A 16,878-nucleotide genomic window follows, 5' to 3' on the forward strand; every position below is an offset into this window, starting at 1 on the left:
TTTGGCACGACTTTTTTTTTTTTTTTTTTTGCATGCATGCCCATACATTCATTGAAAAGTCTGTGAATTTACATATAGACGAATTCATATAAATATTGAAGGGTAAAAACAAAAATTTTCGATTAGAATAAAGTTAGATTTGACAAAACAGATGAAACCTGTAGGTAACCTACCCTGCAACTCCTTCCTTCGCCCTATTCCCTGTCCACTTCAGCCTGTTCAAAGTAATTCCTTCTGGGGGTTTTTTCTCTTTGTTTTTACAAAAGACTGTTGCATCGTATTTGTATGTGTGCGTTTGTATTTGTATTTTCATTTCTTTTTTTTTTAAAGACAATTTGCGTAGTATTGCTGGATCAGTAATGAGTCATCGTGTATGAGGAGACTGAAAACTGCATGCTGTTTTTTTTTTTGAGCAATCCCCTGCACCTCCTCCCCTGAAAAGATAATAAAATGAAATAAAATAAAATAAAATAAAATGAAATAAAGAAGAATTGAATATAATGAAATAAAATTGAATAAAATAAAGTTAAATAAAATAAGATAGATATCGGTATTTGTCATATAAGTCACAACTTGTTATTGTTTTCCGTTCACGATATTTTCTATGATTATATTGTGCTGATTTACAGTCATTACGTTTCATTGCAATTGCATTTTTGTTGGAACTGAAATGTTTCTCTCTCTCTCTCTTGCTTTTACCTCTAAAGATTCGTCTAACATCGAAGTACAAACAAGATGGCTGCGTGTTTTCCTCTATCGGCGGAAACACTTCAGTGCAGCGATGCACCGCCCATATTCGACGTGGAATTCCCATGTCCTGGTAAGATGGTCCCATGCCTTGTTTAAATGCATGGATAGTACGGTTTGGGCGAGATGCATGGGACTTCATGTTTTGAACGTTTTTTGATAATGATTTTTGAGATAATGAGAAACCTTTTATGAGATATGAAAGAGCATATGATTCTAGGAGGGATTCAAAGTTTATTTGATGAAAATTTGGTTCTGAAAAGGCTGATATTTCCAAACAAGAGCGATCCTAAAGATATTAAGATCGCTTTGTTTTGCTTTGTTTCTAGATATCTCAGCCATTTCAAAACCGATTTTTATCAAACAAACTTTGAATTCTCCTTAGAAGTGTATGTTATTTAACATTCTATAAAGCGGTTTCTAAAGTATCTCGCAAAAAGATAAAAGCTGAATCCTCACCTCAACCAATACAAACCAATCCCTCTATAGAGTGTAAAGAATGTGGATTCCAGTGGTTCTCGGAGATAAGGAACAAGGTTATATCCGCTATGTTTCAATGAGCGACGCAGTTGCAAGGATATCTTGTCATAGATCACGCTAATTATCTTAGCTCGAAACTAATACGCGAAAAAACGGGTATCCATAAACCACTGTATATGCAGGGATTGGCATATGTCCAGTGCATTATGCGTAATGATCATACTTTGTGAGCGAGTGTAGATTACTTATAGCATGGACCTAGCTTAGGTCCATGCTTATAGGCAGATTATCAGCCCAGCTCCTTCACTCGTACTCTAATATGCATAGCTGTTCAATCACTCTCAGAGTTTGAACTCATTTCATTGATTTCTCTTGTCATATGTCATGTGTTTTGTATCACTTACATCAACTACAATGTTTTAATAAACTTCTCCCACCCGCATGCTCTTTTCCTTCCAAATTGTGCTCCGTTAGTTCGCCTGCTCCGTTTTCTATTCCAGCTTGAACATTCCACGTAAACCTTCAATACTATAGTTCCGTTACAGAATATCATCTAACCTGATCTCTATAACAGAATTAATTAGAAATTACTCATTATACGCCTGATTCCATGAATTAATTTCGTCGATAATGCCCATGAAGCTGTGTACTTCATCCAGGCTATTATTCATTTTATTTATTTTTTTAACTTCAGCTTTTCCATGCATGAGAATCATGAAAACATTATCATGATCATGAACGGTAAAATGAATGGAGCGTTTCTGTAATCATTAGACTTAATGCGAAGAGACCTTGTCAATGATACCTTTTATTACTGCATGGCTTTTTGATCGGGCCTGATCCATGGCAGGCGCACTGACTTTAATGTCCATGTAGTTCACGTACGGGTTCGAGCCGAGCTCGTCCTGATCTCAAGACAAGCATAGAACCCAAGCAGAGATTAAGTCCATTTCGAGCAGTATCAATGTGTCTTAATTCGGAGCCTGGGATCGACTCGAGCCTCTCATGGCCCGGTAAATTGATTCCAATTATGATGTTGCACTTTTTAAGATACGTGATGAAGACATGTCGTTGTCATGGCACTCTTTTGATGACTTCATTTTAACCAGAATAGATGAAACCAAATCATCTTATATAATCCACGTGTTTGTTACAGTGGCTATATTGAGCAGTGAAAGATATACTGCATCACCTTCGTTCACTACGCAGGAATAGACGATCATGTTCGTCATCGTCATATGCGATGCCGGTCCTAAGCCCATTATAATGGAGGGCGGTTGCAATACGAAGACGTCCGGCCTAAAAGCTAGCCCAGTCAATGTTATACAATATCATACAGTCTGTAGAAATTCAACACCTTGATATAATGCATAATAAAAAGTTAAGTAGGGAGAGGTACACAGTGAGAAAAGAGCGACTGCCGTGTCACGAAAGGAAAAGGTGAAAGAAATCCAGGGGGAAACGCAGGCAAGAGAGTGAAACTGTGCCTTATATGGAAAGAAAGAATGGATTCGAGATCTTTTCTTTTTCTGCGCTTGATTTGCTTTCATTCTTTGAAAACATTAAGGAGACCATCAGAAAGATTTTGACGCAGGAGAGACTTGCTATAAGGTGATCAGAATGGGTACGGCAAACATGAAGCTGGTTTGTAATTACGATATGATGGCGATGTTGTATCAAGCATTGGAGACGGTCCCTGCAGAGGACGGGGTTGTGTGGTTATTTGGGCCAGAAACACAAGTATGACAGTCATGGTAGCGATCCTACTTCGAGAAAGGATAATGGCAAAAATGACATGCAAATGTTGAGGATGAGAATCACAGGCAATGGGATGGAAGAACATAGGCAAACCATTACGCATAAAGCGTATGTGTACCAAAATACTTTGGCACACAATCGAAAATTGGAAATGAATACACGACAGTTGTCATCAAGATGCAATGTAACAAAAAAGTGGGAAAAGTGACAAAAAGGGGAGATTCTTATAGAAACAGGATTTTACAGAGGTTTGCAGCTGAGACGAAAGGGAGAATACAGACCGACAGGGTTAGGAGCTGCGAAGAACCACCGGCCACAGAATGTGAACACCACCTGCGTGCTACGAGGAGATGCATACACGCTCTTCCTTCAGCAGGCTGCAAGAAGGTGGAAATGACGCACTGCTCTGTCCAAAAGGGGAGGGTGCTAATACATGTGTGAGTATTCGCAGGCTCAGAGAGGAATCCGATGTGAGTTATAAGACATACCGACGTCACATTCGAATTCGCCGCTGAACTACTATGGAAAAGCAATAGCCCAAAGAGGAGTGAGAAGCGCCTTGGGAACACACATATGCAGATAATTATCACATTGCCATACTAGTAATTATGTCACGCATCCTTTGGATAATGTACATCATACAGGGTGAGGTAATTTCACAGGAATGAAGAATGAAGAAGACCTTATGAACTGATGGAACTAGAGAGAGATATAGCGTTTCTAAAAGCCACGCGGTGAGGATGATACGGAAGGACAGAAATAAAAACATGAGTGTATGCTGTGTATGACGCAGCCCTACACTGTTGCCGCAAAGAGCGCTCTGCTTAGAACCCGATTGATGACTTGGCACCAAAGGCATTGACATGAAATTTCTTGTATTGTCATTCTTTTCATGTTATATATCCTATGCTTGCTTCAATTAAGCAACATTTCAGAGACACCTACAAACAAAAACAAAGGAACGAATCATGGCTGATAATGCATGAATATAATTCACTCTTGCTAACGGCTATCTATGGCTATAGTGACTTTTAACCCAACTGAGTAAAACTGCATTTAATCCTATCAATGGAAATGTATACCCAGTACCAAAAACACACACACACACACACACAAACAAACAATGTAAATTCAGTAAACGCAGAACTACCAGGAGAACACATTGATGAAGTTTGAGGAAAAGTGGACTGTGCAAAAAGTAATTATTTTTTAAACTTCAATAGTCGAATTGCTATACTATCGCTGAATTCACCTATATATATATGTTTAGGATAAATTTAACAGAGGCTCTTATCCATTCCACCGCAAAATCATTTAAAAAAAAAGTTTACCTGCAGCCGCTAGCCCACCTTCCACTCAATCATCTGTACTGTATCGGATTATTAAATTGAGTCTTCTCTTCGTGATCATCTAGCATGGCTAGTCTGTATCTGCCTGTTCTGTTCAACTCCTGGCCTGAGCTATATTCCGCTACTCACTTTGTAAATTTCTTTTCTCATCTCCGTTTATCTCATTAGGTGCATTTCTTTCCTCGACATTTCCCTCATTCCCCTGTACTGTCCCATTCTGAACATCCTCTCATTCTCGCCTTTATAGCCAGTTATACAGCTTTGCTTAGAACATTATTTTAGACCTCGCAATCATGACGACAAGAGGACGTGAGAGGGCGCTCGGATGTGGTTTGTGGAATTCAGCTCTTTGGGGCAACGCCCAAAATGTACACTTTGATGTAAAATTCAGTATGAACAAATCAGAAGATCAGAACAATATGTTACACACTGAGGAACATTAACGCAGTATTCCTGAACTGTTTTTAAAAAAAATCTGGTGAATCATAAATTGTTTTAGTTCGTACATTTCAAAGAGGAAAATCATAGTCATTCTTTTTTCTTTTTCTATCTTTTTCAAATGACATATTCACATAAATTTGAAGAGTATCACAGCCCTGATAACGTCGACAGTGGTTTTCGACACATATCTGTGTACCGTTTGTTTCAATTATCGTCCACTCAGAAGACTCAACTACTGTTGGTCCGACAACAGTCACCACGGAGCTACCTACAACTTTGATAAGCACTGACAAATCGACAACACTTCACTCCACACTAACCTCGATGTCCACAACCGAAAGAGGTTTGAAGGAACATTGCTCTTTTCCCCTTGGAATTCTCTAAATACATACCAATGTGAAACTACAGAGTGAAACACGGGGACATACCTTCAACTGCAGTCATATATAGCATGGAGATGGCTTCTTTGTTAAGGATGTGTATGAGCGCACCCTTTTTCTCTTGATGCAAAAGGAAAATGTAAAATTCATAACAGTGCGGATGAAGATTTCTACGCATGCGACGTAAAAATCACGTGACTGTGGCCACTGCTGTATGTTGAAATGCCTATAAGATAACTCTCTTATCAATCTGAGTTTCGAACATTCAAACAGGCAGGCCAAGTCCAGACATTTGATTCAGTCCACGCTTGTATCTTATTCATTCCGTATCAGCCTGAATTTCTGACATTGAAACAGCCAAGCCAATGTTAAGATCAGACATCTGTTTCTGTTCATGCTTGCATATCATTGATTCTTTAATATTTCATAACATAATGTCGCAGTTTTCATCTGTTATTTTCTCTGTTAACCGTTACCACCTTTTCACTTTCAATTTCTCTTTTATTGTTTTATCTTTTTTTTCTCTCTTTTCTGTTTTACGTACATTAATTTGATTTCGATTTCATTAAACATTCCTGAAAGTACAAAGTGATATCTATATTTAATAGAATTTTTCTTCTTCGCGTGGATCTGGGTCATCAAGAGCAAGGCAAGATAGTAGAATACAAAATGAAAATATTAACGCCAGTGGTTCAATCTATTGATGAGTTTGATGAGGCATAGGTTTGATTACAGACGGGCAAGTCCAAGATATCGCGCACCTTACGTATGGGACATTCAGAGATTTCAAACCTCTCAAAAGTAATGAAGGTGCACTTGGATTTTACTGTTTATCATCAGTAAGACTGGTATCCCTGAGAAGAATATTGTGTTTAAGTTTGATGTCATTTGACCTTCGGTTAAGTACTTTATTAAGAAAAATATGGCAACTTACGTATGGGACCAGAGAAAAACTGGATTTTTCAAAATAAAGTTTGAATTGAAAATTCTCTGAAAGTACCTCACTGATCCAGTTCTAATTTAAAGTGAAGAAAGGTACAATACTGAAGTATTTTTCAGCAAAGTTTCACTGCAAAAGAATAAAGCATAATTTATTGAAGCTGACTTAATTAACGAAAGTACACCTTACGTATGGGACAGTGCACAAGTGTATTCATGGAAATGACTTTAAATGTCTCCATAGTGTCATATTCAGTTCCACAAATCATACTTCAACATGTAACAAATGACAGACTTGTAAGTGGATACTTTCCTGATTCTGGTACTATTAAGACAAATAAAAGTAATCACGAATTTACAATTAAATTTCTTAGTTTGGATTGCTTCATGCATTTCACTGTCCTCATGGTGTCTACATGTACAGATACTGTATATTGACATTCTATTTCTAGCCCATTTGTAATACTTTGTGGTCAATATTTTTTATCAACTGGAAAAAAAAAGAGAAAATATTGTGCGAATTCTAGCTTGCGACCTTGATATAGCCTGCCATGACTAATTTGTAGTCTTGATAGTTTCAACTTGAAATCTAATGTCATGTATTTGCAAATACAGTCTGAAGTGGATACTTTCAGTAGCTCTAGGATTACCGTACCTTGCGAGTTGTCTAAGTTTTTATAGAGCTTTATAATTGTTTGAAATGCAGCACAAAACACAACAACAACTGTACTTCATTTTGCTCTGTAAATGTCATGTTTTGCCATGTAAATTGTAGCTTCTGCAAAATCCATCAAATTTTCCTGAAACTTTTAGATCTATAAAAGCCATGGTATAAAGACCAAAGAAATAGAAGAATGCAGATGTACCTATGCTGTTTTTTTTTTTTATTGCTTGGCTTCAGGTCTATGAATCTAAAGACAACAAAATTTGCTTTACCTTGTACATAAGTATGTACAGCATGCTCGTGTACTGATACAGGAAAGATTATAATTTGTACATTCAAATCTTAAGAGAAAATGTAATTCTAGATTTGAAACACTTAGGTAACTCACTGATCTGAAACTTTTTGATAAATTCTATAATCTCATTTGATCATACAGTACCAGATTGCAATACATGTTGATAATGTGTAGATGTGGAGTACAAAGTAAGTATGAGTAATGGCCTAGCTGACTTATGAAGGTGTCTCAAAGCAAATCTGTCTCTTCAAACACAAAATAGAAAAGAAAAAATGAATTCCCCAGTTTGCTTGTGTATTTGTGCTTTTAGCACTCCAACCACAGAATCAGTATTGATATCTTGGTTCATGGCAAAAGTGAACTACACCCTTCATTGTACAAGATTTTTAGAAATCATGTTCATGACCTTGATAAGTCATGACATATTCTGGGGGTGTGCAGTTGAAATATTAAACATCATATATGAAAATAAAGTATTCTAGTATGGTTTTTTTCCTTTGCTATCAACTCTAGTGACTAATGACTAAGTTACCTGCTGTCACCTCGAGTGAATTTTCATTAAGACCTGTAATGTTGTCATTGATGAGAGCCACAAGCACAATTGTTTTGATTTTCCTTTTGAGGCTGTAGTACATGCTGAACAGTGTACTGCACCTGACACTCAGAATCCCATTAGACAAAGTCATTTTGTAGAGAGGTAAAGTTGAAAATGAAAACTGAATGAAGAAAATGTCCAATATCAAAATGTTAAAATGAGGAATATTAATTGAAGACCAGCTGCACAGCCTGTCAAGAAAATAACAAAATACAAGTAGAAATAAATAGATTCTTTATTTTCCTTTCTTAATCATAGAATGACTCAATAATGCTGTTCTTAAACTCTCCCTAGGTCAACTGAATAGGATAGGCAGATAGAGAGACATATCCTTCTGAGTAGGTGCAAAGATAACCATCAACCAAACAAAAATCGCATCCATGTCAAAAGGAGGTTTTCCCATTCACTTTGCATGTAATATCCCATACGTGAGGCATTTGTCCCATACGTAAGCAAAATTCAATTTAGTTATAAGGTGAAGGACTAATTAAATTTCAACATTTAGTTTTGCTAATCTGGAGTTAAAATGAATAAATTAGAACTTCCTAAAGTATGATTGGTTCATGTTAGAAATCTTCAGAAAGAACTGTAAAAAACATACTCAAATCCTTACGTATGGGACACTTCGTTCTGGGAAAATGCATAATTTGCATAATTAATCTGCTGACCTTGTCTTACCAATGGAAAATTATACTAGCTCATGCAGGGGTCATGTCCATAAAGGAACTTGGTCAAGAACAAATTCAGCTGATTTTAGATGAATATTTTTTATTTGTCCCATACGTAAGGTTTGTTTGTGATTTATGCAAATTAAGGCAGTATTTCTTGCATTAATTTGCATAATTCAACATTTTCTTTGTTGGAAATATACAATTTAACTCTTTGGCTACAACGTGATATCAATAATTTTTTAATTTAATCAAGAAGAATTTTGAGCATCTGAGGGCACATTATCTTGGACTTGCCCAGACATTGTTTTCTAGATAAATACTATTAATTTTCAAAAGACAAAACTGAGACAAACATAAAGACGGACACAGAATCACGCAATTTGAAAATAACCTCTCAATCTATCCATATTAAGTAAATCACTGCGTTTCGCACCGCCGTTTTAGAACTGATCCATATATTTTTTTTTTGTTTTTGTTTACGCAGAAATAACTTCTACGGTAGCAACAGGTGAGTGGCGAAGATCCCATACTGGTTCCATATCCTATATTTTTGTTAAAGGACAAGTTCACGTTCATAAACATAAGGATTGAGAGAAAGCAGCAATATTAGTAGAACACATCAGTGAAAGTTTGAGGAAAATTGGACAATCGATGCAAAAGTTATGAATTTTTAAAATTTTTGTGTTGGAACCGCTGGATGAGGAGACTACTAAGGCTCATGATGTCATATGAGTACAACAGTATAAAGAAAATGTAAAGAAAATTCAACATATTTTCACTTTTTTCGCATAATAGAAGAGCACTTGACTTGCCTCTTTCTATAGGCAATGGGAATAATATTACTCATAACATATGTCAGTAACGAGTCGAGGGAATGTGTACTTTTTTCAAAAGATGAAATTTTGTGAAATTCTCTTTATATTTTCCTTATATTGTTGTACGCATGTGACATCATACACTGCAGTAGTCTTCTCAATCAGCGGTGACTGCACAAAAACTTCAAAAATTCATAACTTTTGAACGGATTGTTCGATTTTCCTCAAACTTTCAATGATGTGTTCTACTAGTATTGCTACATTCTCTCAATCCTTATGTTAATGAAGGTGAACTTGTCCTTTAACAAAATGTCATTGATGTAATGAATTACCTCTGTTGTAATCAGTAGTGCAGTTAGTGATCATTATTTATGTTATGTGGTTCTTCATTTGAATTTTAAATCAACGTATCGTCCTAAGACTATAACATATGGAAATTTGACAAAGGGAAATTTGATGAAGCTGTTGATCTCTGGGAATTTTTCTCGTATTCAAGTAATGTGCAGTTCAATGTTAACGATCGCCCCGTCACTGTACAGGCATATGCTAACCTGGAAGGATTAAATTGCACATTACTTGAATATGAGACCATTCTGAAGCAAATAATTTTCACACATTAATAGATATATAATGTACTCTTGAATGAATCCCACAAGGATTGGAACAATCATCCCCATGCATTCCCACTGATTCCCACTGATCAGTTACTAGCCATCCCCTTTGATATTTCATAACGTAATGTCGCAGTTTTCATGCATTATTTTCTCGGTTAACCCTTTCCACCTATTCATTTTCAGTGTCTCTTTTATTATTTTAACGTTTTTTTCTTTTATCTGTTTTTACTTACATTAATTTTAATTTCGATTTCATTAAACATTCGTGAAAGTACAAAGTGATATCTATATTTACTGGAATTTTTTCTTCATTGCCTGGATCTGGGTCATCAAGAGCAAGGCATGAAAGAAGAACTCGTAATGAAAATAAGAAATGAGTAACGCCAATGTTTCCGTCTATTGATGAGTTTGATGAGGCATGGGGTTGTTTACAGACATTGTTTTCTAGATGAATACTATTATCAAAAGACAAAACTGAGACAAACGTAAAGACGGACACAGAATCACGCGATTTGAACATTACCTCTCAATCTATCCATTCTAAGTAAATCAGTGCGTTTCGCACCGCCGTTTTAGAACTGATCCATATTTTTGCTGTTTACGCAGAAATAACTTCTACAGTAGCGACAGGTGAGTGGCGAAGATCCCATACTGGCCCTTCGACAGAGCTGAATACATCCCATCTATACGTACCTTACCCTTCGATGGGAGCATCCCTTCCTTGTTCGTGTGTGTGTGTGTGTGTGTGTGTGTGTGTGTGTGTGTGTGTCTGTGTGTGAGCATGTGAATTTTCACAAACATCTATCAGGTATATACAGTTATTTATATATATATATATATATATATATATATATATATATATATATATATATATATATACAGGTTTATACAGGTATATCCGGATTGATGATTAAATATATTTTATATTTAGGGAGATCAGAAGGGGAGGTACCAAAGTTTAATGATGTTATGAAGTATTTTAAGATGTGTAAAGATGAAAATAAGATAGAGAGTAAAAGAGGAACAGTTGGAATGCATTCATTAAAGTGGGAATATAATATGCTGTATACCGAGGATGAAATGTGATTTTCTTTTTCTGTCTTGATTTTGCCGTATCTGCGAGTTATTATCACATCATTGTCGTGTTTTTTTTTTGTGTATAATGCAGTTTGTCTTTGTATGATGTCTTGTTTTTGTTCCTGTGAAGTTTCTGTTTCTGTGATATGAAATTGAACGAAATTCGAATAAAGAATTATCACAACAACAAAAAATCTATATCTAGTGAAGTCCGGGCGAATGATTCGTGATATTCTTTAAAATAGTATACCTTTATTTTCTCTTATTTTGTTGAGCCTCGTGGCCAATAGCATGTTAGGATTTATTATCTCGAGGGACTAATGTGGTTGCATATAGAAACAAGTTATGAACTTTACGAAGTGTTGAGCTGGCACATCGTTTCAAAGCATGTCGGCAAATCACAATTTCCCACTAATTTGTGAGTACACGTCGGGACTCTCCTCCTCCTTACTCGTATATTTTACCACCTAAGAAAAAACAAAGACGATGTGTGGTTATTCAAATTCGTCAAATTCTTCCGTCGAGATTGTTTTTTTCCAGTCAGTTGCAACGATCTGTGGTTACTTATACAGTTTTGGTGCTATACACAAAACAAAATAATGTTTATTCTGTTTGTACGTGTACCAGAAATTATCCAAATATTATTTACTAGCTTCTTGAAAGTTTAGAAATAATGGGCTGTAGGACACTGGACTTCAGGTCGGGAAAATAATAAAAGGTGGTAGTACAGAGACATGTGCTCGCACTACAGAAAAAGAAAATGAATAAAAATAGCATAACATTTACATTATACCTGTATATTGTCAAGGATGAGGAAATATGATCACTTATCGGTATTCCTTGACCCGTTTTGGATTAATTCATGATATCATTTCTTTTTGTCTTCACAGATGCAACGACCACAGCTGTAACAGAGACTGAAGGTAAATATAGCAAAAACAGATACTTAAATGTGATGCTTGTGAGATTTTTGCGACAGGACATCCAACTTTGAAAATATTACTGAATGAACCAGAATAAAACTGAATTTGTGGTTGAAAGATATTGCATATTGTTTTCTCAGAAAATAATTCAAGTAAAATGTCATTATGACAGAAATGAATCACGCGTTAGCATGTTTATAAGTAGTTAATTATGTCCTTATTCATTACGTTCCCATATGGTTCTTCTTGTTTGTGAATCTTTAAAATACAAGAAATAAAATGAGATCGAGTGTAAAGAAAAATACACGATTCCGTTTCTCCGCAATGATCTAAAAAAAACAAATAATTGAATAAATGCTGGCAACTTTTGATGTTGTGTTGCGTTGCTGTGAACGCTGGGATAAAATATCTGTCTTGCCCTGTCCTTATATGATAAAGTTCCTACCTCATATTTATCCAACCACAGAGAGTCTGAAATTAAACTATAATGTGGGAATGATGGCAGCCATTAAATAGAGTAAAATAACCAATAGCTAATCTACTATTGATATGAATGTTGTAAATTCCCGTCATGTTTGTGCAAACTTATTATGCAATTTAATGCTTTTACAGTTGTATGCTTCGTCCGATATATTTTGCAGTACCGACACAAATAAGTCAATGGGTTACTTAAAAGATAAGGCTCTTCATTAGAATTTACCTATTTTTTGTTACTTCTCAGTATTCACAGAACTTATTTCTGAGGGCACGACAACAGGTGAGTAGCGAGATGCAGAAATCACGCTCTACAGAGTCGCTACACGTAATAAGGCTTCTCTTTCCCCAACAATATTAGCTTGTGCTCAAATGTGTTAATGATATCTTAAATCTATGGGTTAATATGATGAATGCCGGTTTTATCTTGTCCAATCTAAATGTAGAATGTCCAATATGCAACCAAACTTGATGATTTTGTAGTGATATATTTTATCTTTATGCATAGGTTTCGGGGGCGAGACCCTGATGAGCCCGGGAAAGAGATGTTTTGGCTATAGTGATATATGCAGAAAGATTATGCTGCTCAACTTAGTTGCAATGTTTAATACAATTTCACACACGCACACAAAAAGATATTAATGAAGAGAGAAAAAAGCAACGGCAGCATTCACAAGAAAAATGTCGTTTACTACTTCGTCAGAAATCATGCCCTATGGCTTGTATCAGACATTGCAGGCATTATTAACTTCATGTTGTCAAGAAGATGAGCAGTAACTCCATGAGGTTCTTGAGGACGAAATGCTCTTCATAATATTACATTAAAGAGGAAATCCACCCCCCCAAAAAAAAAAAATAAATAAGCCTCCAGAAAAAGAAAAAGATTCCCTACAGAACGATACGAAACTGACAAAAATCAAATAAGTAATTTCGAAATTTCACATTTTTAAGGAAAAAATGTCTTGACTAGTACTTATGAATATTCAAATCACCAAGTTTACGATGCTATGTTCTCACAATTTGTTATTCATTTCATATACAGTAATAACAAATATGTCATATTTCAGCTGTATAAAAACACAAAGTTATCCTTGTCTTAAAACCACCCAAAATAAAGAACAAACCTTAATTCTGATATTTCTTGCTATGGGAGCATGCTTTTATTTGTATTAGCTTAAAAAATGACAATTTGTCCGAATATATATATATATATATATATATATATATATAACATACATGAACACATTGTGAGGGTATGATATCATCAACTCGCTCATTGGAATATTTATAAGGACTGGTCAAGAAATGTTTTTCTATAAAAAAAAGAAGTGAAATTTCAAACTGTCCAATATTCCTAATTCCTTGACCACACTTTCTGAGAATTCATTTTGTTTTTTCTACTTTCACAGAATGTCCTGGTGATTGTCTTGGTGAGTATACCGAAATCCCAAAATGACAGACGCCTTATGAATTACTTTTGGGATCCAGTGTTGTTCCAATTTTAACATTACTGATGGAGCATTATGGGAATGGTCCAAGTCCTATAGAGCGACCCTCTGAAACATGTTTGATACCTACATGTATATACTTTTAATAGTGTTATACATTGTATCATAGAATCTGGTGTCCCCGAAGGGGAGTGATAGGCAACACTTTTAATAATGCGTATCAACCCTATTGCTTCTGTTCGTTCTTCATAGTGTGCAATCTTTGCTAACGACACTTTTATTAATCGTCACAATTATTTCTTCTAGTGTGAATTACGTGTCAATTTCGTGTACATTGACATTAATCATTCTTTATAATACATGCATGAGTTGTATTGTGACATCACAAACATTTCCTACGTAACAAGAAAATTAACAGTAACTCTGTGTGGCTAATGATGATATTCATATAGTTTGAATTGAATCATTATTGATTGAATTGATTCAATCTAATCCTGATTTATCGGAACAATGTCTTCCACACCCACACTCTTGTGTTATTGGATCATGTGAAGGATATTAACTTTTATTTTACTCTCTATTCAACTTTCTCAGACTTTGTCTGTTGCTTTTCTTTCTATTTTTACAGCTGAGGATGATGGCCCAGGTGAGTAGCACAATAATCCCCTAAGGCACTCTATTATACAGAGATTGTGACATGATGGAGTCGGTGAAAGGCTTTCCAAGAAGTCGAAGAACATTACAAAATCCTAAATGATTTTTACATTAATGTGGCTTTTGAATACAGCTTTTAAAGCATGTCTCTTTTATGTTATGATATATAAGAATATACATAAGACACACACGTATACAGAATTATACCATGCATATTAATTTTAGAAACATGGTGTCACTTTACTCGATTATCAAAAGCGAATTCATAGGTTTTTACAGTCTTATAAATCATATTACGCTTCCATTGAAGTTTCTCGGCTAAGGACGGAACACATACATTCAAACTAATGTGATAGCATTTTTGATTAATGTGTAGTGCTTACTCGCGCATGCATCAACCGACTAGTCCGGGAGCCAGCGGGGGTCAGCCTAGCTGAAAAGGTTACCAATTTTTATGTGTATAGCAATTTAGTACATATGCCCCTGAGTATGGAAATGCACGTCTGGCTGGTCATAGGTGGTGGGTGTGGCCAGGAGGGCCACAAAAAGGACCCCCCAAAATTAGGCTAGCCTAGCTGGAAAAGTAACCCCATGAAAACAACTGGAACTTGTTCATTACACTTACAGGATAAATGAATGACCATTGCCAGACGTTTTAAGTGGTGGGGGGTAGCCGCCAGACGCTCTTAAAGGCCCAACTCCAGCTAGGCTAGCCTAGCTGGAAAAGTAACCTCATGAAAACCACTGGAACTTGTTCGTTACACTTACAGGATAAATGAATGACCATTGCCAGACGTTTTAAGTGGTGGGGGGTAGCCGCCAGACGCCCTTAAAGACTCAAATTTTTCCAGCTAGGCTAGCCTAGCTGAAAAAGTAACCTCATGAAACCCACTGGAACTTGTTCGTTACACTTACAGGATAAATGAATGACCATTGCCAGACGTTTTAAGTGGTGGGGGGTAGCCGCCAGACGCCCTTAAAGACCCAAATTTTTCCAGCTAGGCTAGCCTAGCTGAAAAAGTAACCTCATGAAACCCACTGGAACTTGTTCGTTACACTTACAGGATAAATGAATGACCATTGCCAGACGTTTTAAGTGGTGGGGGGTAGCCGCCAGACGCCCTTAAAGACCCAATTTTTCCAGCTAGGCTAGCCTAGCTGAAAAAGTAACCTAATGTAACCCACTGGAACTTGTTCGTTACACTTACAGGATAAATGAATGACCATTGCCATACGTTTTAAGTGGTGGGGGGTAGCCGCCAGACGCCCTTAAAGACCCAACTTTTTCCAGCTAGGCTTGCCTAGCTGAACAAGTAACCTTGTGAAACCCACTGGAACTTGTTCTTTACACTTACAGGATATATGCATGACCGTTGCCAGACGTTTTAAATGGTGGTGGTGGGGGGGGGGGGGTGGGGGGGGGGGGGGGCTAGCCGCCAGACGCCCTCAAAGACCCAATGTTACCAGCTAGACAAACCTATATATAGCTGGAAAAATAACCTCCTGAAACCCACTGGAACTTGTTCTTGTGATACACTCAAAGGATAATTGAATGATTGTTGCCAGACAATAGCCGCCAGACGCCCCAAAGACCAAACTCTTACCAGCTAGGCTAGCCTAGCTGAAAATTAGGAAAGTAACCCCATGAAACCCACTGGAACTTGTTCTTACACTTACAGAATAAATGTATGACCGTTGTCAGACGCTCTCAAAGACCCAATTTTACCAGCTATAAGGTTCACATATTTCAGAAATAATAGCAGTGTAATTCCATAACTATACCGCTTGCTTGCGAGTTCACCTGTCTATGCATACCTTATTGTTTTGTTCTGCTTCCTTGAGCCCCAACTCATGCATTCTTATGGTGACTCTCCCATGTCATCATCCTTGTTCATTGCAGTTTGTTCTATTTTTTGAAAATATTCTTATTCTTCATCCCAATTATCACAAATTCTGAAACTCTGTCCTCAGTATAACTAATTCGTAGTTGTACAAATGTAAAAATCTGAGAATCACCCGGAGATCTCCTTTAATGGGGGAGTTTCTTGAGCGCACAGGGAAACATGCTTTGAAATATCAATAGGGCAAGTGTTGAGACGAAATACTGTAGAAATATGAGAATATACAGTGCTGTGGTTTTGGTAGAAGAAATAGGGTATCTGTATTTGTCCTCAGTGATAACCAAAATACTTATTTGGAAAGAATGATAGACATCAAAAAAGAATTGCCCAATCAAACATGTCGGGATTTTTCTCAAACATCGGTGTTCTCATTTTCTTTGCAGTGTAAAACAAAAAAAAAAACAAAAACAAAAAAGCAGGGCCGGATACAGTATCCGGATGGAAATTGGTGGGATGGGCGTAAACCCGCGGGTATTATAACATACTGACGTGAAAAAAAAAAAAAAAAAACAAGACCAAGAACTACTTTCTTTCTGTGCCCTGGGGAGAAATATTCATCAATTGCATTTTGGAAATGTTGGAAATCACAACTTTTGATGAAATTGTCTCCTACAGTATCTCTTCTTATATCATGAAGGCTTTTTTTTATAATT

General features: G+C 36.4%; 1 long non-coding RNA gene across 1 annotated transcript; it reads left to right on the plus strand.

The window, feature by feature from the left end:
• Positions 1-4,997: 4,997 nt before the first annotated feature.
• LOC140237540 (uncharacterized) lies at positions 4,998-13,739 on the plus strand. Its single transcript, XR_011901850.1, has 6 exons — positions 4,998-5,118; positions 8,804-8,827; positions 10,355-10,378; positions 11,716-11,748; positions 12,470-12,505; positions 13,632-13,739. It is a non-coding gene; the product is annotated as an uncharacterized lncRNA (long non-coding RNA).
• The last annotated feature ends 3,139 nt before the right edge of the window (positions 13,740-16,878 follow it).

Source organism: Diadema setosum, chromosome 14 (genome assembly GCF_964275005.1).
Source record: "Diadema setosum chromosome 14, eeDiaSeto1, whole genome shotgun sequence".
NCBI classification, from domain to species: Eukaryota; Metazoa; Echinodermata; class Echinoidea; order Diadematoida; family Diadematidae; genus Diadema; species Diadema setosum.